This window comes from Amblyraja radiata, chromosome 1, assembly GCF_010909765.2.
Source record: "Amblyraja radiata isolate CabotCenter1 chromosome 1, sAmbRad1.1.pri, whole genome shotgun sequence".
Classification (NCBI taxonomy): domain Eukaryota; kingdom Metazoa; phylum Chordata; class Chondrichthyes; order Rajiformes; family Rajidae; genus Amblyraja; species Amblyraja radiata.
This window is the reverse complement of record NC_045956.1, coordinates 190343426-190366775: the sequence shown is the minus strand read 5'-3', so window position 1 is coordinate 190366775 and position 23350 is coordinate 190343426. Positions and strand designations below refer to the sequence as shown.

Genomic DNA, 23350 nt, shown 5'->3' with positions numbered 1-23350 from the left:
CCCAACATCCACTCTTGCCTCTTTTTCACACTTCATATATCCGTAGAAACTCTTGCGATCCTTTTATATTATTGGCTAGCTTACATTTGTACTTGATCTTTTCTCTCCGTATTGTCCTTTTAGTTTCCTTTTGTTGTTGTTTAAAACATCCCAATCCTCTGGCTGCCCACTAATCTTTGCAATGTTATGTAGCTTTCTCTTTTGCTATTACAAGATACAAGATCGATTTATTCATCACATGTGCCAGATGGCACAGTGAAATGAAATTCCCATACAGCCATACAATAAAAATAAACAGGACACAACACACTATAGGGTTTGACATAAAACATCCCCACACAGCAGAATCAAAGTTTCCCACTGTGTGGGAAGGCACCAAAGTCAGTTTCTTCCTCCACTGTTCCTCGTGGTCAGGGCCTCCCCAAGCCCTCCACAGTTGCCGCTACGGGTGGCCCGGTGTTCAGGACTGCTCGCCGGGGTGTTGTAAGTCCGACGTCGGGGCTGCGGGACGTCCTCAGCGGCGTGGACACAGAGTTGGCCCCCTCCTACCGGAGTCGGCGGCTTCCAAAGTCCGCAGGCCGCGCCGGGTGGAGATTGCTGCTGTAGACCCTCGGCAAGGCGCCCCAGGACTCCACGATGATGGTCAGCGCCGCCCGCGTTGGAAGCTCTCCGCACCAGAGCTCCACGATGTTGGAGCAACGGCTCAACGCTCCGGAGCTCCAAACGGCGACCCAGGTAGGCATCGCCCGCTCCGCGGTGACTCCAGCGCTGCGCCGCCGCTGTAGCAGCCCTGGTCCGGTTCCCGGTCCCCGGCAGGAAAGGCCGCTCCGATCCAGCTGGTAGGCCGCGAGGTGGGGGGACGAGGACGCGACTCGGAGAAATAGTCGCGTCCCCGCCAGGAAGAGACTGGGAGACGGTTTCCCCTTTATCCTGCCCCCCTCCCCCACATAGAAAAGTTAAAGTTTCCCCCAACACAAAACTTTAGACTAACTAAAAATAATAAAAAAGATAGAAATAACAGACAGGCTGTCGGTAGAGGCTGCTGCCTTTATGTTGTCCTTGACCTCCCTTGTCAGCTATGGTCGGTTTATTCGCCCCTGGAATCCTTCTTCCTCTTTGTAATGAAATGATCCTGTACCTTCAGAATTATCTGCGGAAGCTGACCTTACTCTCCTATCCCTTCTTAAACCTTCCGTCCTATTACTTCTGGAGACTTCAGTAGCCTCTCCTGCACTTTCCTTGTCTTTAACTTCACCCATACACTTCCACTTTCCCGCACTGCTTAGTTTACCAACCGCTCGAGGGCCCTGGTTATGCAGTTTGCCAGGACCTTGGTCCCAGCCGGGATCAAGTGGAGTCTGTCCCATTGGAACAGCTCCCTCTTTCCCCAATACTGGTGCCAATGTCAACAAATTCAAATCCACTTCTCCCACACCAATCTTCCAGCCTGACGTTCAACTCTTGCATCTTCTCAACCCAATGCCAATTTGCTCATGGCTCAAGTAGTAATGCAGAGATTATTACCTTTTTGGCTACCTTTTCGAAATATACGGTAGTGGCATTTAAAAGACTTTTAGACAGGTATATGGATATACAAGGAATGGAAGGATATAGATTATGCACAGGTAGATAAGAGATGATCTTGCCATCTGTGGAGAACATGGATAGGTGACGTTTCACAGAGTGCTGGAGTAACTTAGTGGGTCAGGCAGCATCTGTGGAGAACAATTTTCTATCCATGTCAGCACTCTACCCCCAATACCATGTGTCCTAATCTCCTATGTGGGACCTTACCAAATGTTTTCTGAAAGTCCAGATACACTACATCCACTGGCTCTCCCTTGTCCATTTACCTAGTTATATCCTTAAAAAATTCCAGATGTCAAGCATGATTTCCCCTTCTTAAATCCATGCTGACTCTGACCGATCCGGTTACTGCTATCCAAATATGTGGCTATCTCATATTTTATATTTGACTCCAGCATCTTCCCCACCACCGATGTCAGGCTAACTGGTCTATAATTCCCTGTTTTCTCTCTCCCGCCTTTCTTAAAAAGTGGGATAACATTAGCTACCCTCCAATCCACAGGAACTGATCCTGAATCTATAGAACATTATAAATGTATTACCAATGCATCCACAATTTCTAGAGCCACTTCCTTAAGTACCCTGGGATGCAGACCATCAGGCCCTGGGGATTTATCAGCCTTCAGTCCCATCAGTCTATCCAACACCATTTCCTGCCTAAAGTGGATTTCCTTCAGTTCCTCTGTCACCCCAGATCCTCTGGCCACTACTATATCAGGAAGATTGTTTGTGTCCTCAGTGAAGACGGATCCAAAGTACCTGTTCAACTCATCTGCCATTTCCTTGTTCCCCATCATAAATTCACCTTTTTCAGTCTTCAAGGGTCCAACTTTGGTCTTAACTAATCTTTTCCTACAATTCCTTAGTTCTATCCATACTGACTCCACATCTCCTGTTTCAATGTCACCCCTTGCAAGGGATTGAATTTGATTCCTCACCAACAGGGCTACCCCACCCCCTCCGTGAAACGTCACCCATCCATGTTCTCCACAGATGCTGCCTGACCCGCAGTGTTACTCCAGCACTCTGTGAAACGTCACCTATCCATGTTCTCCACAGATGCTGCCTGACCCACTGAGTTACTCCAGCACTCTGTGAAACGTCACCTATCCATGTTCTCCACAGATGCTGCCTGACCCACTGAGTTACTCCAGCACTGTGTGAAACGTCACCTATCCATGTTCTCCACAGATGCTGCCTGACCCACTGAGTTACTCCAGCACTGTGTGAAACGTCACCTATCCATGTTCTCCACAGATGCTGCCTGACCCGCTGAGTTACTCCAGCACTCTGTGAAACGTCACCTATCCATGTTCTCCACAGATGCTGCCTGACCCGCTGAGTTACTCCAGCGCTTTGTGAAACGTCACCTATCCATGTTCTCCACAGATGCTGCCTGAGCCGCTGAGTTACTCCAGCACTCTGTGAAACGTCACCTATCCATGTTCTCCACAGATGCTGCCTGACCCGCTGAGTTACTCCAGCGCTTTGTGAAACGTCATCTATCCATGTTCTCCACAGATGCTAATAATAATAATAATAATAATAATAATAATATATTTTATTGTCATTGCACATGAGCGCAACGAGATTTGGAATGCAGCTTCCAACCGATGTCATAACATAAATAACTAATAAAATTTAGATTTAGAAATCCCGAGAACATGGATTGTAAAACAGTCAAAACAGTTCAAACAGACTAAAGTGCAGATGTGTCTGTGCGACGTGACCATCCGAGGGAGACAGTCGAGGGAGACGCTGAGTTACTCCAGCACTCTATATTTCACAATAAAAATTGTAACAGACCCTCATGAAACAATTGCACCTTACCTGACACTGGGATTATTCTCACTGAGGTTGGATCTTTCTGATACTTCATCAGTGTTGTCAGTCTCTTGCATCAGGTAATACGTGAGCAGTCCGAATGCCACAAGTAGTAAGATCAGAATCAGCACCAGAAATATCATCAGCCAAATGGGTGTACCTGGAGGAAAGCAGGTGGGACGGTTCAAAGCTATTGAGTAGGAAGAAAACTGAAGTATCACTTCAATAAAGACACAAAGTATTTTGGACTGATTTAGGTAGGGTGGGGGTTAGGGGGTGGGGAAGAAAGCAAGACGACAGGAGGGGTGGGATAAAGTGTAGGCAGAACAGAGAGTAGATGAACACAGAAGACAGGGGTTTTGATAGGCAGATGGTTGAACAAAGGGCAGCGATGAGAAAACAGATGCAAGGCAAAAGGATTGGAGTTGCTAACAGTGTAGCCAGCAGAAGGAGTGTAGGACATGGGAGAGGGGAGAAATTAGTGTGAGTCCAGGTGGAGCAGAGGGGAGGGTGGGGGGGATATGAGGTGTGAGTCCAGGTCGAGCACAGGGGAGGGGGGGTGGGGGGGATATGAGGTGTGATTCCTCCAATTTATGTGTTCCCTCACTGCCAAAGGCAGAGGCCCAGGACAGAAAGGTCAGTGTGGGAATGGGAAGGGGCATTAAAATGGTGGCAACCGGGATATGTGGTAGGCCTTGGTGGATCGAGCACGTTTCCAGTGAAATGGTTGCCGAGTCTAAGCTTGGTCTCGCCGATGTACAGGATCTCAAAAGGTGAAAGGTGATGGGGAGGACATAGGTATGAACATTGAATTCTAACCTTTCTCCCTGACACCCTCCCCTGTCTTTCACCCCCCCCCCCCATCCTTCCCTGGGCTCCCTCTGGACTCAAACCTATTTCTGCCCCCCCCCCCCCCCCAACTTCCTCTCGCTTCACAATTTGCCAATCTTCAATTATGTTGTCTCACACCTTCCGTTAAAAGCTCTGCTTTTGCACCAACCATTTGCCAAAGAAAAGTCTTCTTCTCGTGTCTACATATCACCTGCCAACCTTTGTCATCAGTTCACGTTCATAAATTGCAGGAGCAGAATTAGGCTATTCAGCCCATCAAGTCTACTCTATCATCAAACACTCATCATATGATAACCCAATCATCCCTGGGATCATTCTCCTTAACCTCCATTGGACAGGTGTAGCATCTCTTGCGTGTTGCCCCCTCAACACACCTGTCACTTCACCTCCCCCCTCGACCACTTTCCATTGCAACCGCAAGAGATGCTACACCTGTCGCTTTACCTCCCCCCTAGACTCCATTCAAGGACCCAAGCAGTCGTTCCAGGTGCAACAGAGGTTCACCTGCACCTCCTCCAACCTCATCTATTGCATCCGCTGCTCTAGATGTCAGCTGATCTATATCGGTGAGACCAAGCGTAGGCTTGCGATCGTTTTGCCGAACAACTCCGCTCGGTTCACACTAACCAACCTGACCTCCCGGTGGCTCAGCACTTCAACTCTCCCTCCCATTCCGTATCCGACCTCTCTGTCCTGGGCCTCCTCCACGGTCAGAGTGAGCAACACCGGAAATTGGAGGAACAGCACCTCATATTCTGCTTGGGGAGTCTGCATCCTGGTGGTATGAACATTGATTTCTCACAATTCTGTTAACCATTGCGGTCTCTTTCCCTTCCTACCTCAGCCCTCGGGCTCCTCCTCCTCCTTTTTCCTTTCTTCTCCCCGCCTCCCCCCACCCCCTATCATTTGAAGAAGGGTTTCGGCCCGAAACGTTGCCTATCTCCTTCGCTCCATAGATGCTGCTCCACCCGCTGAGTTTCTCCTGCATTTTTGTGTGCCTGGATATAGGGTGCAAGTTGAATCAAGAATTAAAATTGGCATGTCGTAAAGTTAATGCTACGGTTGTTATGAGAGATTTCAACATGCAGGTAGACTGGAAAAATCAGGTTGGTACTGGACCACAAGAAAAAGAGTTTGTAGAGTGCCTCCGTGATGGATTCTTAGAGCAGCTTGTACTGGAGCCTACCAGAGAGAAGGCAATTCTGGATTTAGTGTTGTGTAACTTGAGGTTAAGGATCCATTTGGAGATAGTGACCATAATATGGTAAATTTTAATCTACAATTTGAGAGGGAGAAGGATAAATCGGAGGTGTCAGTGATACAATTGATCAAAGGGTAATATAGAGCCATGAGGGAGGAGTTGGCCAAAGTTGACTGGAAAGATTCCCTAGCAGGGATGACAGTGGAACAAAAATGGCAGGTATTTCTGGGAATAATACAGAAGGTGCAGGATCAGTCCAATCCAAAGAGTAAGTAAGATTCCAAGGGGAGTAAGGGGTGACCGTGGTTGACAAGGGATGACAGGAAGAGTATAAAAATAAAAGATAAGTACAACGTAGCAAAGATGAGCGGGAAGCAAGAGGATCGGGTAATGTTTAAAGAGCAACAGAAGATAACGAAAAAGACAATACGGGGAGAAAAGATGAGGTACGAAGGTAAGCTAGCCAAGAATATAAAGCAGGATAGTAAAAGCTTCTTTAGGTATGTGAAGAGGACAAAATTAGTTAAGACCAAAGTTGGACCCTTGAAGACCGAAAAATGTGAATTTATTATGGGGGAAAAAGGAAATGGCAGATGAGTTGAACAGGTACTTTGGATCTGTCTTCACTAAGGAGGACACAAACAATCTTCCTGATATAGTAGTGGCCAGAGGATCTGGGGTGCCAGAGGAACTGAAGGAAATCCGCATTAGGCAGGAAATGGTGTTGGGTAGACTGATGGGACTAAAGGCTGATAAATCCCCAGGGCCTGATGGTCTGCATCCCAGGGTACTTAAGGAAGTGGCTCTAGAAATCGTGGATGCATTGGTGATACTTTTCCAATGTTCTATAGACTCAGGATCAGTTCCTGTGGATTGGAGGGTAGCTAATGTTATCCCACTTTTTAAGAAGGGCCGGAGAGAGAAAACAGGGAATTATAGACCAGTTAGCCTGACATCGGTGGTGGGGAAGATGCTGGAGTCAATTATAAAAGATGAGATAGCAGTACATTTGGATAGCAGTAACAGGATTGGTCCGTGTCAGCATGGATTTACGAAGGGGAAATCATGCTTGGCTAATCTTCTGGAATTTTTTGAAGATGTAACTAGGAAAATGGACAAGGGAGAGCCAGTGGATGTAGTGTACCTGGACTTTTAGAAAGTATTTGATAAGGTCCCACATAGGAGATTAGTGGGCAAAATTAGGGCACATGGTATTGGGGGTAGAGTGCTGACATGGATAGAGAAGTGGTTGGCAGACAGGAAACAAAGAGTAGGGAGATGGATGGTTCGTCTAGTGAGGCTATATGGGTGGAGCTGAGGAACAAGAAAGCGATGATCACCTGGTTGGAGGAGTACTACAGACCCTCAAATAGTCAACGGGAATTAGAAGAACAGATATGACAGGAGATTGCAGACAGCTGCAGGTCAAATAAGGTTGTTATAGTAGGGGATATTAACTTTCCCAATATAGACTGGGAAAATCATAGTATGAAAGGATTAGATTGGGTGCAATCCCTCAAAAGTGTTCAGGAGAGTTTTCTTAAGCAGTATGTGGAGGCTCCCACATACTGTTTATGAGAATCCCACAGATTCACAACTCTCTGGGTGAAAAGGTTGTTCCTCATCTCAGTCCGAAATGGCCTACCCCTTATTCTTAAACTGTGACCCCTGGTTCTGGACTCCCCCAACATCGGGAACATTTTTCCTGCATCTAGAAACATAGAAACATAGAAACTAGGTGCAGGAGTAGGCCATTCGGCCCTTCGAGCCTGCACCGCCATTCGATATGATCATGGCTGATCATCCAACTCAGTATCCCATCCCTGCCTTCTCTCCATACCCCCTGATCCCTTTAGCCACAAGGGCCGCATCTAACTCCCTCTTAAATATAGCCAATGAACTGGCCTCAACTACCTTCTGTGGCAGAGAATTCCAGAGATTCACCACTCTCTGTGTTTCTATAAGATCCCCCCTCAATCTTCTAAATTCTAGCGTGGACAAGCCGAGTCTATCCAGTCTTTCTTCATATGAAAGTCCTGACATCCCAGGAATCAGTCTGGTGAACCTTCTCTGCACTCCCTCTATGGCAAGGATGTCTTTCCTCAGATTAGGAGACCAAAACTGTATGCAATTCTCCAGGTGTGGTCTCACCAAGACCCTGTACAACTGCAGTAGAACCTCCCTGCTCTTAAACTCAAATCCTTTTGCTATGAATGCTAACATACCATTTGCTTTCTTCACTGCCTCCTGCACCTGCATTCCTACTTTCAATGACTGGTGTACCATGACATCCACGTCTCGTTGCATTACCCCTTTTCCTAATCGGCCACCATTCAGATAAGTCTACTTTCCTGTTTTTGCCACCAAAGTGGATAACCTCACATTTATCCATCTCACATCTAGCCTGTCCAATCCTTTAAAAATGTTATATGTTTCTATAAGATCCCCTCTCATTCTAAATTCCAGTGAAGACAAGCCCAGTCGACTCATTATTTCATTATATGTCAGTTCACCCATCCCGGGAATTAACCTGGTGAACCTACGCTGCACTCCCTCAAAAGCAATCACAATCACAATCAATCACAATATTACTTTATTAGCCAAGTATGTTTTGCAACACACGAGGAATTTCATTTGCCAGTCATACAAATAATAAGCAACAGGACACACAAAACACATTTTAACATAAACATCCACCACAGTGACTCCTCCACATTCCTCACTGTGATGGAAGGCAAAAAAAGTTCAATCTCTTCCCTTAGTTCTCCCGCGGTCGGGGGCCCCGAGCCCTCCGTTGACGGGACGACCTTCACTCCCGTAGCCAGCGGCGTTTGGGCCCTCCACGTTGGGGCGATCAGCTCCTGCACCAGGGGGGGGATGTCAGCTTCCCCGCGCCGGGCGATCGAACCCCGCGTCGGGGCTGGTCGAGCTTCTGCGTTCGTCGGAGCTTCCAACTAGCCTCTCCCGAGACCGCAGGCCACAGTTGGAGCAAGGGATTGGCTCCGACATTAAGTCCGCGCCCTGCTGTGGGGCCCAAGGTCAGTCCAGGGAAGCCTCCAGCTCCATCGATGGTAGGCCACAGAGAGACCGGAGAGGCGACCTGGAAACATCGCATCTCCGGCAAGGTAAGAAACTGAAAAAAAAGGTTTCCCCCGCCAACTCCCCCCCCCCCCTCTCCCCCCCACATAAAACAAACCGGAGAACATTTACACAAACTTATAAAACGCACTAAAAAAAATTTAAAAGACAAAAAAACAAACAGGCTGTTGGCGGGGTTGCCAATCCTTCGGCGTCCCTGGTGGTCCTTCCTCATATTAGGAGACCAAAGTTGCACACAATACTCCAGGCGCGGTCTCACCAGGGCCCTGTACAACTGCAGTAGGACCTCCTTGCTCCTATACTCAAATCCTCTCACAATGAAGGCCAACATGCCATTAGCTTTCTTCACTGCCTGCTGTACCTGCATGCTAACTTTCAGTGACTGATGTACAAGCACACCCAGGTCTCGTTGCACTTCCCCTTTTCCTAATCTGACACCATTCAGATAATAATCTGCCTTCCTGTTCTTGCCACCAAAGTGGATAACCTCACAATCTGTCCACTCACCCAACCTATCCAAGTCACCCTGCAGCCTCATAGCATCCTCCTTGCAGCTCGCTCTGCCACCCAGCTTTGTGTCATCCGCAATCTTAGAGATGTTACATTTAATTTCCTCGTCTAAATAGCTTACCTACCTCTGATGTGAGGCTCAACAACCTATTATTCCCTGGATTTTCTCTACTTCCCTTCCAAAGGAACAACATGTTACCGATGTTCCCGATGTTGGGGGATTCGAGAACCAGGGGCCACAGTTTAAGAATAAGGGGTAAGCCATTTAGAACGGAGACGAGGAAACACTTTTTCTCACAGAGAGTGGTGAGTCTGTGGAATTCTCTGCCTCAGTGGAGGCCGGTTCTCTGGAAGCTTTCGAGAGAGAGCTAGATAGGGCTCTTAAAAATAGCGGAGTCAGGGGATATGGGGAGAAGGCAGGAACGGGGTACTGATTGGGGATGATCAGCCATGATCACATTAAATGGCGGTGCTGGCTCGAAGGGCCGAATGGCCTACTATTGTCTATTGTCTATTAGCTACTCTCCTGTCCTCTGGGATCTCACCTGTGGCTCGCGAAGATGCAGAGATCCCCAGGTCCTGGGCATTCATCTATCTTAATGCTCTTCAAGAGCCCCAAAACCTCCTCCTCCTGAATATCAAACTGCCACTGCATATTAGTGTTCTCCACACTGATCTCACAGTCCTCCTCCTTGGTCTTGTAGACTTGCATACAATCATGTGGGAAATAGATAGGATAAATACACAGAATCTTTTACACAAAGTAGGGGAATCAAGAACCGGGGGACACAGGTTTAAGATAAGTGGGGAAAGATTTACTGAGGGGCAACTTTTACACAGAGTGTGATGGATGTATGGAATGAGCTGCCAGAGGAGGTACTGCAGTGAGGCAGGTACTATTGCAGCATTTAAAAGACACGTGGACAGGCGCATGGATAGGAAAGGTTTAGAGGGAGATAGGCCAAACATGGCAAACGGGGCTAGCTTAGATGGGGCATCTTGGACAGCATGCATGAAGAAAGAACAGGTCTTTCAGCCAACAATGTCTGTGTGAACATGATGCCAAGCTGAACTGATCTCATCCATCTGCCTGTGTGAGTTGAAGCAAACACTGTTTCCGTGCTGAATCACTCTATCACTCTGAAACAATCACTGTTTCTCTTTCCACTGATGCTGCCTGACCAGTTGAGTGATTCCAGTATTTTCTATTTTATTTCAGATTTCCACAATCTATATTCCTTTTAATTTTCATGATTTTTTTCCCCTTGGCAGGGGTGCTCAGAACCAAGGGGTGACAGTACCAATATAAGTAATCTACAATGAGAGGAGAATAGCTTCCATCATCGAGAGAATGTAACATTTGGAATGCATCGCTTTGGAAGAATATTCATGGCTGAGATAAATTGATTTTTGAATGTTATTGGAATCTGGGAATAACTGCTCACGGAAGGAACGAGTGTTGCTGAGATAAAGGATCAGACCAAATCATACTGCACAGAAACAGGCCCTTTGCCCATGCAGACATCCTCTCAGAATGGCAGAGGAGGCACAGGCCAAGAATGGTCTAATCCTACTTCTCCATCTTACGTTCTTATGGAGGTAGTTGATTAGAGGAATGAGTGATTAGCTTGATTCAATTGAATCGCATTGAATGACGGTGCTTGCTGGAAGGGCCGAATGCCCTACTCCTGCACCTATCGTCTATAAGCAAAGTTAGGTGGATATTGCAGTTTCTTACCTGTGTGCGCACAAGAGACCATTATGTCTGTACTAGCAGCCTTTCGGGTATCCTCATCCTGGTCAGACCTTGATCCTGCGGGAACTGAAAAAGCACGCATTATCAATGAAGGACCATCGCAAGCAGACCATTAGAGTGGTCACTCACTACCTTTTCTGCAGAGTAGATTCTGATAGCATGAATTGTGGTAACCACCTTGTACATCTACCAACTTTTCATCCATTTCATTGAGGACAGCCAGTTATGGTCAGTGAGCTTCTGTGGAGGTTAAAGAATGATCGATGCAGTCTCGAGTTGATTACTCGGGTGCAAGTGTGTGGGTGTGCATGGCCATGAGAGGCACCATCAGTGAGTGGGCTAGCCATGTAGGAATGGTTGGAATGTGGGTAGTTTGATGCACAGGAGGGTTGGTGAGTGAGTGGGGCAATGTGTCTGTGAGACGGGGGACTCACTGTGTGTGCGCAATTGTGTGTATGCGCGCAAGTGCACGGGCATTGTGGTGCCCAGAGCAGGGATGGAGAGGGTCAAGTGACAGGATGATAAGAGAGGGAGAGGGTTATGGGTTACAAGTGGGAGGGTGGATCTGAAGGAGACATGAAAGGTCAATGGGGAGAGGACTGTGAAGCAGGAGAGATTTAGGAATTGGCAGGATCGAGAGGCTAAATTAATTCCTGTGTCATCAAGTCAGTTGGTGTATGGAGTGCACAGGTAGCAAGGTCCTGCATAGAGTTTAGTTTAGTTATTGTCACATTTACCAAGGTACAACAAAAAGCTTTTTGCTTGTGCACTACCCAGTCAACAAAAACATTATTCATGATTACAATCAAGCAGTTCACAGTATACAGATGCAGGATAAAGGGTACATAATTTAGTTCACAACTTCATAAGTCATAGGAGCAGAAGAAGGCCATTCGGCCAATTGAGTGTATTCTGCAATTCAATCATAGCTGATCTATCATTTCCACTCAACCCCTTTTTCCCGCCCTCCCATAACAATAGACAATACACATTAGGTGCAGGAGTAGGCCATTTGGCCCCTCAAGCCAGTACTGCCATTCAATGTGATCATGGCTGATCATTTAAAATCAATACCGAGTTCCTGCCTTCCCCCCCCATATCCCTTGACTCCGCTATCATTAAGAGTTCTGTCTAGCTCTCTCTTGAAATCATCCAGAGAACCTGCCCCCACCGCCCCCAGAGAATTCCACAGACTCACCACTCTGTGTGAAAAGGTTTTTCCTCATCTCCGTTCTAAATGGCTTATCCCTTATTCTTAAACTGTGGCCCCTGGTTCTGGACTCTCCCAACATTGGGAACATGTTTCCTGCCTCCAGTGTGTCCAAACCCTTAACAATCTTATATGTTTCAATAAGTCCCTCTCATCCTTCTAAATTCCAGAGTGTACAAGCCCAGCCGTTCCATTTGATCACCATATGACAGTCCCATCATTCCGGGAATGAACCTTGTGAACCTACGCTGCACTCCCTCAATAACAAGAATGTCCTTCCTCAAATTGGGAGACCAAAACTGCACACAATACTCCAGGGTAGACAAAAATGCTGGAGAAACTCAGCGGGTGAGGCAGCATCTATGGAGCGAAGGGTCTCGACCCGAAACGTCACCTATTCCATCGCTCCATAGATGCTGCCTCACCCGCTGAGTTTCTCCAGCATTTTTGTCTACCTTCGATTTTTCCAGCATCTGCAATTCCTTCTTAAACAATACTCCAGGTGTGGTCTCACTACGGCTCTGTTCAACTGCAGAAGGACCTCTTTGCTCCTATACTCAACTCCTCTTGTTATAAAGGCCAACATACCATTCGCTTTCTTCACTGCCTGCTGTACCTGCATGCTTACTTTCATTGACTGATGAACAAGGAACCCCAGATCACATTGTACTTCCCCTTTTCCCAACTTGACTCTGTTTAGATAATAATCTGCCTTCCTGTTTTTGCCACCAAAGTGGATAACCTTACATTTATCCGCATTAAACTACATCGGCCATGCATCCGCCCACTAACCCAACCTGTCCAAGTCATCCTGCATCCTCATAGCATCCTCTATCTTAACAGTTCACACTGCCACCCAGCTTCTGCAAATTTGCTAATGTTACTTGTAATCCCTTCATCGAAATCATTGATGTACATTGTAAAAAGCTGCAGTCCCAGCACCGAGCCTTGTGGTACCCCACAAGTAACTGCCTGCCATTCTGAAAGGGACCCTTTAAACCCTACTCTTTGTTTCCTGTCTGCTAACCAATTTTCTATCCATGTCAGCACTCTACCCCCAATACCATGTGCCCTAATTTTTCTCACTAATCTCCTATATGGGACCTTATCAAATGCTTTTTGACAGTCCAGGTACACTACATCCACTGGCTCTTCCTTGTCCATTTTTCTTGTTATATCCTCAAAAAATTCCAGAAGATTAGTCAAGCACGATTTCCCCTTCATAAATCCATGCTGACTCAGTCCGATCCTGTTACTGCTATCCAAATGTGCCGCTATTTCATCTTTTATGATTGACTCCAGCATCTTCCCCACCACCAATGTCAGGCTAACTGGTCTATAATTCCCTGTGTTTAAGAAGGAACTGTAGATGTTGGAAAATCGAAGGTAGACAAAAGTGCTGGAGAAACTCAGCGGGTGCAACAGCATCTTTGGAGCGAAGGAAATAGGCAACGTTTCGGGCCGAAACCCTTCTTCAGACTCCCAATATACTCCCAATTTGTCAATGTCTCCCCCGCACTATTTAGTTTAAACCCACACGTGTAGCACTAGCAAACCTGCCTGCCTGAACATCAGTCCCCCTCCAGTTAAGGTGTAACCCGTCCCTTTTGTACAGGTCACCCCTACCCCAGAAGAGATCCCAGTGGTCTATAAATCGAAATCCTTGCTCCCTGCTCCAGCCCCCCAGCCACACATTCAGATCCCCTATCACTCTGTTCCTGTCCTCACCAGCACGAGGTACCGGAAGCAATCCAGAGATAACCAGCCTAGAAGTCCTGCTTTTCAGTCTTCTTCCTAACTCTCTGAACTCATGTTGGAGACCCTCCTTCCTCTTCTTCCCGATGTCGTTTGTGCCTACGTGCACAACTACTGCCAGCTGTTCATCTTCTATCTCGAGGATGTTCTGAAGTCGGTTTGTGATATCTTGAACCCTGGCACCAGGGAGGCAACAGACCATCCTCGAGTCTCGCCTACCGCCAGAGAATCTCCTGTCCACATCTCGGACAATGGAGTCACCCACCACTATAGCTCTGCCCGACGTCGGTCACGCCAGTCGAGTCTCATCGCTAGGATTGGAGCCACCGAACTGTCTGCCGCTCGGTCTGCAAGCGTCGTCTGCCCCGACAGCTCCCAAGAGGGCGTACCTGTTTTCATTAGGCACAGCCACTGGGTCTCCTGCACACCACGGTTACTCCCCTTTCTCACAGTCACACACCTTCGCTCTTCCTGTATCCTTGGTGTGACAACCTCACTGTAGGTCCTGTCCAGGAAACTCTCGTTTTCCTGGGTGATCCTGAGGTCATCCAGCTGCTTCTCCAGTGCACCAACACGGTCCTTCAGGAGCTGAAGCTGGACTCACTTGCCACAGTTGTTCCAGCCAGAGGCTCCATCAGTGTCCCTGACCTCCCACATTCTGCAAGCATCACACTGAATCATCTTAACCGTCATGTCTTCTCCACGTCTCATTCTCTCCAACCTTTGGCGTAGTCTCCTCTCCTCAGTCTCCTCGCCGAAGACTCTCGAGCCAAAGACTTGCACTTTTCTCACAAGACACTTCCCTCAACAAGGCCGTTGCCCGACAGGAAACCTTGCTTATATTGGCTGATAAATTGCCCAATTCGCCACTTAACCAATTAACCAATTTGCAAATCAAATTCCTCAGCCAATCATCAAACTCACTTCTGCCTTGACGGTATGTGCTCCTCTTACCTGGTCGCGCCAGGTTTTAAGCTAACCGCTACTGAAAGGAAACACAATGAAACTCCCAAGAGCTTACCTTTCAGCCAATCACCAAACTCACTTCTGCCGCTCCCGAACTTCAAGGTATAACCTTTGACACCTGTACTAATCAAGAATCTATCTATCTCTGTCTTAAAATATCCATTGACTTGGCCTCCACAGACATCTGCGGCAAGGAATTCCACAGATTCACCACCCTCTGACTAAATAAATTCCTCCTCATCTCCTTTCTAAAGGAACGTCCTTTAATTCAGAGGCTATGGCCCTCAGTTCCTGAACTCTCCTACTGGTGGAAACATCCTCTTCGCATCCACTCTATCCAGGTCTTTCACTATTTGGGAAGTTTCAATGAGGTTCCCCCTCATTCTTCTAAACTCCAGCAAGTGCAGGCCCAGAGCTATCAAATGCTCCTCATACGTTCACCCAATCATCCCGGGAATCATTCTCCTCTGTAGGACAACCACTGTGTGTATCACTGAGTGTATTACAACCACTGACTGTTTATCCTCGCTGATGAGAATGTACTGCAACCATTCATGTACCTGTCACCAGAAGGACAACACAGAATTCAAGGGCCTTGTTCACCCAACTGCTCCCTTTACAATTGAGCCCCTATTTACTGCAGGTCTGCTGATCTTTGTCCTCGCTCATTGTGCAGCTGAGCTAGTCTCAGTTCCACAAACATGCCCGTTTCTTCCCATCCCAAAGAGGCTGCCCCCAAACGTATCCAACATGGTCTACCTGTTTAACAGAGGGACGGTCTCCTGCAGCACCCGCCTGTGCCCACTGATCCCTGGTGGGCACCCACTGCATTTCTACCCATTGTTTACAAGGCGACCAGCTCACTCCACATGCCATCCACAATGTCCTCAGCACCATGGATGATCTTCAGTGAGACCATCTTCAGCTCCAGATGTACAGTACATTAGTCAGGAGTTGAAGCAGGACACACAAATCACATGTGGTCACCAGGGACAAGGGAAATCTCTTTGATCCCCCACATATTGAGGAGGAACATTCCATGGGACTGGTTCTCCAGCCGTGGACACCCTTGCATTATCTTTGTACACTAAATTAAGGAAGTAAATTCCACAAGGAGTTTAATTCCACTTTAAGCACACCTGACCTTAGTGAATGAAAATATTAATGAAGGTAAAAGGACTGGCTTATTGCTACTCACCAATCTCTCCACTCACTGCAACATACACTCTCCAACGCCCCTCCTCTGGGATTTGTTGTGTGAACCCACGCTGTCGGTTCTCGGCCTCATTTGTAGCCGCTCAAAGAGCTCTTGTCCCAACAACTGAATTTAGCTGACATCAATTACAAAGGGAGGTCCCCACTTAATCTATCTTGTTACCTGAAACTGCAAGCTTTAGCTAAGTAAACAGCCTGGAGGCTTTTATTTGTCCAGATTGTTAGCTTTGACTGTTGCCTCCCTTTAGTTTCTCTTGTATCTCATCCCTTAGAGTTAAGGGCCTGTCCCACTTATGTGTCCTTGGCACGCAAATTACGCGACCTCGTAGTCGCGTTGAGGCGCACGGGCATCATATGGCCGCGCGGGGCCGGTCCCACTGAGAAACGCGGAGGGGTATGTAGTTGTGCGCGACATCGCGCGGGGCTCCGAAATTTTTGTAGCGAATGAAATCTTAGCGCGCCAACGGCCTGTCGCGGAACTGACAGCCAAAGTGGGACAGGCCCAAGACCCTGGCGCGACGCAACGTCTCATCTTCAACAGCAGCAGAAGCAGGCAAACAATCTCCGAGCTCGGCCTGGGGCTCACGGCCGTTGCGGATCCGGATCCGCACCTACTTCTACTCTCAGAGCGGGGCCAAGAAAATTGACGATAGACATAAAATGCTGGAGTAACTCAGCGGAACCGGCAGCATCTCTGGAGAGAAGCAATGGGTGACGTTTCGGGTCAAGATCCTTCTTTCAGACTGAAGAAGAGTCTCGACCCGAAACATCATCCATTCCTTCTCTCCAGAGATGATGCCGGTCCCGCTGTGTTACTCCAGCATTTTGCTTCCATCTTCAAATGACGTCACGCGCTCCAGACGGCTGTGTGGTTGCAGGAACGATCGCGGGACTGTTGCGCCTCAACGCGACCACGAGATCGCGTAATTAGCATGCCAAGGACACGTAAGTGGGACAGGCCCTTTAGACTATCACTGCTCAACTCCTCCACACAGCCAAAGTTCCTTTACCTGGAGGCATTTAACACAGATGAACGGCTCTTGGACAAAAATGGATTGGAAGCTCTGCAGCAAGACGTAACTGTCCTCTTGTAAATTAGTTCATTTTAATTTAATTATTTATCTTATTTAGTTGACATTTATTAAATTGTTGCATGAATGTAGTTAATTACGATAGATCAACTCAAACTCAGGCACTTTCTCTGCCTCGTTTGTGACGTCACACTGTGCGCGGCTCCTCCCTTGTATTTCCATGGCCACTCCGTTCCCGCTCTTTACAGCTCCCTGTGCATCACACATTCCCCCAAACTTTACATGAATTGCCTCACTGGCTCTTCTCCACTAGCCCTTTGTCACATCTCACAGACACACGTGGTCTTTATATTCACACAACAGTACAGCACAGGAACAGGTTCTTTAGATTTTTTTGATATGAGGATGAAGGGTGATCTTACAGAGGTGTATGAGATCATGAGGAGACCAGATCGGGTAGATGCACACAATCTTTTACCCAGAGTAGGGGAATCAAGAACCAGAGAACTTAGATTTCATGTGAGAGGGGAAAGATTTAAGCTGCAATTTTTTCACACAGAGGGTGGTGGATATATGGAACGAGCTGCCAGAGGAGGTAGTTGAGGCAGATACTATCATAAAATGTAAAAGATATTTGGATGGGTACATGGATAGGAAAAGTTCAGATGAATATCAGCCAAACGAGGGGTGGGTGAACTAGTGTGGATGGGGCATTTTGATCTGCATGTGCATGCTCATCCAAATGGCGTTTCCGTTCTGCATGACTAATCCATATGCCTCCATAGCCATGTGAACTATGTCAATTCATAACCATTCAGATTACACAGAATCACGGCCATCCCAACCCTTTTGAGCAGACATTGAATTGTTGCCCGGAGAACTGTTCGAGAAGAACATGGGTTATTTCAGTCTGGAAATCAATGACTTAATCTGGAATGGTTGGTAATACAAAAAAGCTGCAAATTAACAGAATATTCATGGATTCTACAAAAAGGTCAGAGCTTTTTTTCTCCACGGATGCTGCCCGACCAGCAGAAAAATCCCGATCTTCCTGTTTTCAATCTGGATTTTCAGCCTCCACAGCACATTGTTATTGTTTTGCCAAAACAGGTTACTCATTTATCAACACATTACTTACTTGAGGCACATGGGACCCATGGTGACTGGGTAGATTGGACTCAAATTGATTTAGATTCATAGTTATACAGCATGGATATAGGCCCTTCAGAGTAACATGCCTATGTTAACCAACAGGCCCCATCTATACTAATCCTACCTGTGTTTGGACCATGTCCCACCAAACATGTCCTATCAATGTACCTGTCCAAATGTTTTTTAAACCTTGTGATAGTAGCTGCCTCAACTACCTCCTCTGACATGCACCACCCTTCTGTTCCTATTAACATTTTCTCCTTCACCATAAACCTATGTCCTCTGGATCTTGACTCCCCTTCTCTGGGTAGAAGACTGCATCTACCCTATCTAAACCTATCCTGATCTTTGGGATCACCGCTCATTCGCCAGCACTCCAAGTAATAAAGTCCTACCCTGTTCAACCTCTCCCTATAGCTCAGGCCCTTGAGTCCTAGCAATATCCTCGCAAGTCTCTGCACCCTTTCCAGTTTAACAACATATTTCCTATAACAGGGTAACCAAAACTGAACACATTACTCGGAATGTTTAAGAAGGAACTACAGATGCTGAAAAATCAACGGTAGACAAACATGCTGGAGAAACTCAGCGAGTGAGGCAGCATCTATAGAGCGAAGGAAATAGGCAACGTTTCGGGTCGAAACCCTTCTTCAGTCTGAAGAAGAGTACCCGCTGAGTTTCTCCAGCATTTGTGTCTACCTACAATACTCTGAATGTGGCCTCACCAATTCCTGTACAACCATAACATGACCTCCCAAGTTCTATACTTATACTGCTGAAGGACAATGTGCCAAAAACCTTCTTAACCACCCTATCTACCTGTGACGTAATTTTCAAGGAACTATGTACCTGCACCCCTAGATCCCTCTGCTCTAAAACATTCCCCAGAGCCCTACCGTTCACTGTGTAGGTCCTGCCCTGGTCAGACTTTCCAAAATACAACACCCTACACTTTACTGTATAAAATTCCATCAACCATTCTTCAGCCCACCTGCTCAACCAATCAAACACCTGCTACAATTTTTGACAACCATCTTCACTATCTACAATACTACCCGCTTTAGTGCCATCTGCAAACTTACCAATCATGCCTTGTACGTTCTTCTCCAGCACTGAATCCTGATACCACTAGTCACTGGCTTCAAGTCCGAAAATCAACCTTCCACCATCTTCCCTCTGCTTCCTTCCATGAAGCCAAATTTTCATCCAGTTGGCAAGCTCGCAATGGATCCCATGCAATCTAACCTTCCATGCAGTACCTTGACAAAAAGCCGCTGAAATCCTTATATACAACGTCTACATCTTTTCCCACATCAAGGTCATATCTTCAAAAAACTCAATCCGATTCATGAGATACAATTTCCCACATATAAAACCACATTGACTATCCCTAATAGGCCCTTGTCCATTTAACTACGTACATGTATATCTTATCCCTCACAATGCTCTCTGGTAATTTCAGTAATACATTCAGAGCACAGATGTTAGACTGACTGGCCTATACTTCCCAGGCTTTTCCTTGGAACCCTTCTTAAATAGAGGCACAATATTCACCACCCTAAAGGCTTCGGGCACCTCACCCGTAACTCTCAACCAGGGCACCTGCAATTTTTGATTTAGTTTCCCCAGTGTCTTTGAATATATCTGAACAGGCCTGGGAGATTTCTCTACCTTCATACACGTAGGACCTTCAGCAGCACCTCCTCGACCGTAATACTGACTGCTCTCAAGACAATGCCATTAACTGTCCCAAGTTCCTTGGTCTTCATGTCTTTCTCCACGGTAAAAACAGAGGAGAAATACTGTTTGAAGATCTCACCCATCTGAAATTCAGCAGGGTGGAACAGAGTAACCTTCCAGAAATAGCCAGAATAGTCTTCTTCTAAACACAAATCGCAAAGGGAATGCGTATTGTTGTAAATGGCACCGAATCAAGAGCGGAACTCGCTATCAAAACATGGAGGGGACCGGGGGACACAATTTTTTGGCGGCCACGCGCGCATGCGCACACTCACACGCACGCACACACACACGCGTGCGAGGCTCGGGAGGCTCAATCCAGCACTAAATGCAGCTCAACTCTGCCTATCACATCGGGTTAACTACAGCCCTGTCTGGACTGATGGGACACCAGTGCTGCTTCTCCGTGCTGGCCATATTTCCCGCAAGTCCAGGAAGGGCTGTAGGCTCACCTGGCGGGACAGGCAGAGTTGAGCTGGGTTTAGCGCTGTTTCTCTGCGCTGGCTGTGGGCCTGGGGGCACTGCGCCCGTCTGACTCCCGACCAAAGATCCTATAGCAGAGGATCTTTGCTGCCGACCTCTCTGGCCACCCGATGGGGGGGGGGGCACTCGGGACAGCGCCGGAGACCCAGCCGGGATCGATCCTGGCTGCGGATGAAGTGCAGGTCTGTGCCACGTCTCCCCCCTCCAATCACCGCACTCTATCCTCAGTCCCTCCTCCCTCCTCCAATCATCGCGCTGAATCATCATGTCCCGCCCCCATTGCCTGCTGACCGACGTCTCTCTCGTCCAATCGGCACCCTCGATCATCAGTCCCACCCCCACTGTCTCGCGGAAAGCGGAGATTGCACTGGATTTTCAAATTGAATTACAAAAACTTGGAGGGGATGTCCCCCACCTCTCAAAACATGGGGGGGTGATGTGTCCCCTCTGCCCCCCCCCGGGTTATCCGCCCCTGCGCCAAATAGCTAATTATTTAAACTGTACAGACTGGTAATGACAACAATGATCAAAAAGAGTAGTGCATGTCTGTAGTTTGGTATTAAATAAACTCTTTGAAAGTTGGGAAGCTCCAACGTTGTGGAAGGTTCGACCTTCCCCGACGCGAGGTTCGATCGCCCGGCGCGGGGGAGCTGACATCCCCCCGATTGCGGGAGCAGATGGCCTCGACGCGGAGGGCTCGAACGCCGCCAGCTACGGGAGTCAAGATCTTCCCGTCAACGGGGGCTCGAGGCCCACGACCGAGGAAGAATTAAGGGAAGGACTTGAACTTTATTTCGTCTTCCATCACAGTGTGTAGGAGTCACTGTGGTGGATGTTCATGTTAAAATGTGTTTTTGACTGATCTGTTGCTTTTAATTGTATGACTGACCTGGCCATTGAAATTCCTCGTATGTTGCAAAACATACTTGGCAAATAAAGTGTGATTCTGATTCTGATTCTGAATTTGAATTCTGATCAAGACAGCCTTCACTTTGGAGCTGGAGCTTTTGAATTATTTTGCAGGATTTGTCCCTGTTGCAAGACCGTGGCCAGTTTTGTACAGCATCAAGGGCCAGTATCTGCAGACTGGCTTGATGAACCAAGATTAGTAATGAAGGAAAATGCGTGTCTGGCCACCAGCTAGGCCAGGGTCTGACAGCTCAGACTGAAAGGACGACCGGCTCTGAGGTGCAGTTACTGGTCACAATAGATATATCTGAACCTTACCTAGTTTATTGACAGAGCTGAAAGACTTGCCGTTTCCAAATTTGACTGCAGTGAAAAGTAAAAGGGATGAAAAGCATGGAGAATATGTTACAGTACATTAAAATATAAGCTCTGTAAATAGTAACTTATGTTCCCTTCCTAAAGGGAGGTACACACTTTTCAGCTCATATCATGGAAATAATCAAAAACGAAGTGCATAAATATCTGAAAATAGAACATTTAATGATAGTGATCAAGAGGAAAATAATGATTCAAATGTGTAATAGTAATGGAATATTGTCCATGGAGAAGGACGTAGAGGCTGGGATGTGAAGAGAAGGTTACACTGATATTCTAGAGCATTGTTATATCAGGAAGGAGCAAGTGTCATAAATATCTGAGGGACAAGAATGGTCTCGACCCGAAACGTCACCTATTCTATTTCTCCAGAGATGCTCCCTGATCCGCTGACTTACTCCAGCACTTTGTGACCATCTTTGGTGTAATCCGGCATCTGCAGGTCTTTGTGTAGGTGGGGCATGTCGGTTGACATGGGCAAGTTGGGCAGAATGTTTCCACGCTGAAGAACTCTATGACCTGGAGAAAACCCACGCAGTCACAAACAAAATCATGCAAACTCCACATCGACAAGGTCAGGATGGAACCCGGGTCTCGGGCGCTGACGCAGCGGCTCTAACAACTTAGTTTAGATTTAATTGATAGCTATTAAGCTGGCTGCCCATGGCAGTACATGAATTAGTTTTTGTAGGTGGGTCACCTGAATAGATGGTAAATGCAGAGAAAAGGCTGTTGATTTAAACGTGCATAAATGTAATCAGGTCTTGTCGATACAGGAGTGGACACACATATATATACATGGACTTAAGTACGGTCTTCGACAAGAACACACTTGGATGGGATGGGATCTAAGGCAAGTTGGCAAGTGAATTTCAAAGATGGCTTGGTGGAAGAGAATGGTAAGATGGATTCAAAGCCTCTGACAAATGGACACAGGAATTGATGCTGCAAGCGTGGTTGGACCGCTGGACAATGATACCGGGGATACACAAAAAAGCTGGAGAAACTCAGCGGGAGCAGCAGCATCTATGGAGCGAAGGAAATAGGCAACGTTTCGGGCCGAACCCCTTCTTCAGACCTCCAATGATACCGGGGAAGTGATAATAGGGAATAAAGAATTAGTAGAGGAATTGAATCACTTTTTGAATAACCTTTTTACATCAGTCTTCACATCAGGCATCATTGGATGACACCAGCAATGTGGCTGAAATTCAAGAGAGTCAAGGGGTGGAAGTTAGTGGAGTGGCTATAACAGCTTAAGGATAAGGGGGAAATCCTTTAAAACCGAGATGAGAAAAACTTTTTCACACAGAGTGGTGAATCTCTGGAACTCTCTGCCACAGAGGGTAGTTGAGGCCAGTTCATTGGCTATATTTAAGAGGGAGTTAGATGTGGCCCTTGTGGCTAAGGGGATCAGAGGGTATGGAGAGAAGGCAGGTATGGGATACTGAGTTGGATGATCAGCCATGATCATATTGAATGGCGGTGCAGGCTCGAAGGGCCGAATGGCCTACTCCTGCACCTAATTTCTATGTTTCTATGTTTAACTAAGGAGAAAGTGCTTGGGAAATTGAAAGGTCTGAAGGTGGATAAGTCGCCTGGACCACGTGGACTGCAACCCAGGGTTCTGAAAGCGGTGGATTTAGACAATGTGGAGGCATTAGTAGTGATATTTCAAGAATCAC

The 23350-nt window shown here is 47.1% G+C and overlaps 1 long non-coding RNA gene across 1 annotated transcript; it reads right to left on the bottom strand.

Annotated features, from left to right (window-relative positions):
• Positions 1-3423: 3423 nt before the first annotated feature.
• LOC116982832 lies at positions 3424-21654 on the bottom strand. The gene is made up of 3 exons (XR_004414543.1): positions 21609-21654; positions 10812-10895; positions 3424-3571 (listed from the first exon to the last, which is right to left on the bottom strand). It is a non-coding gene; the product is annotated as an uncharacterized LOC116982832 (long non-coding RNA).
• Between the last annotated feature and the right edge of the window lie 1696 nt (positions 21655-23350).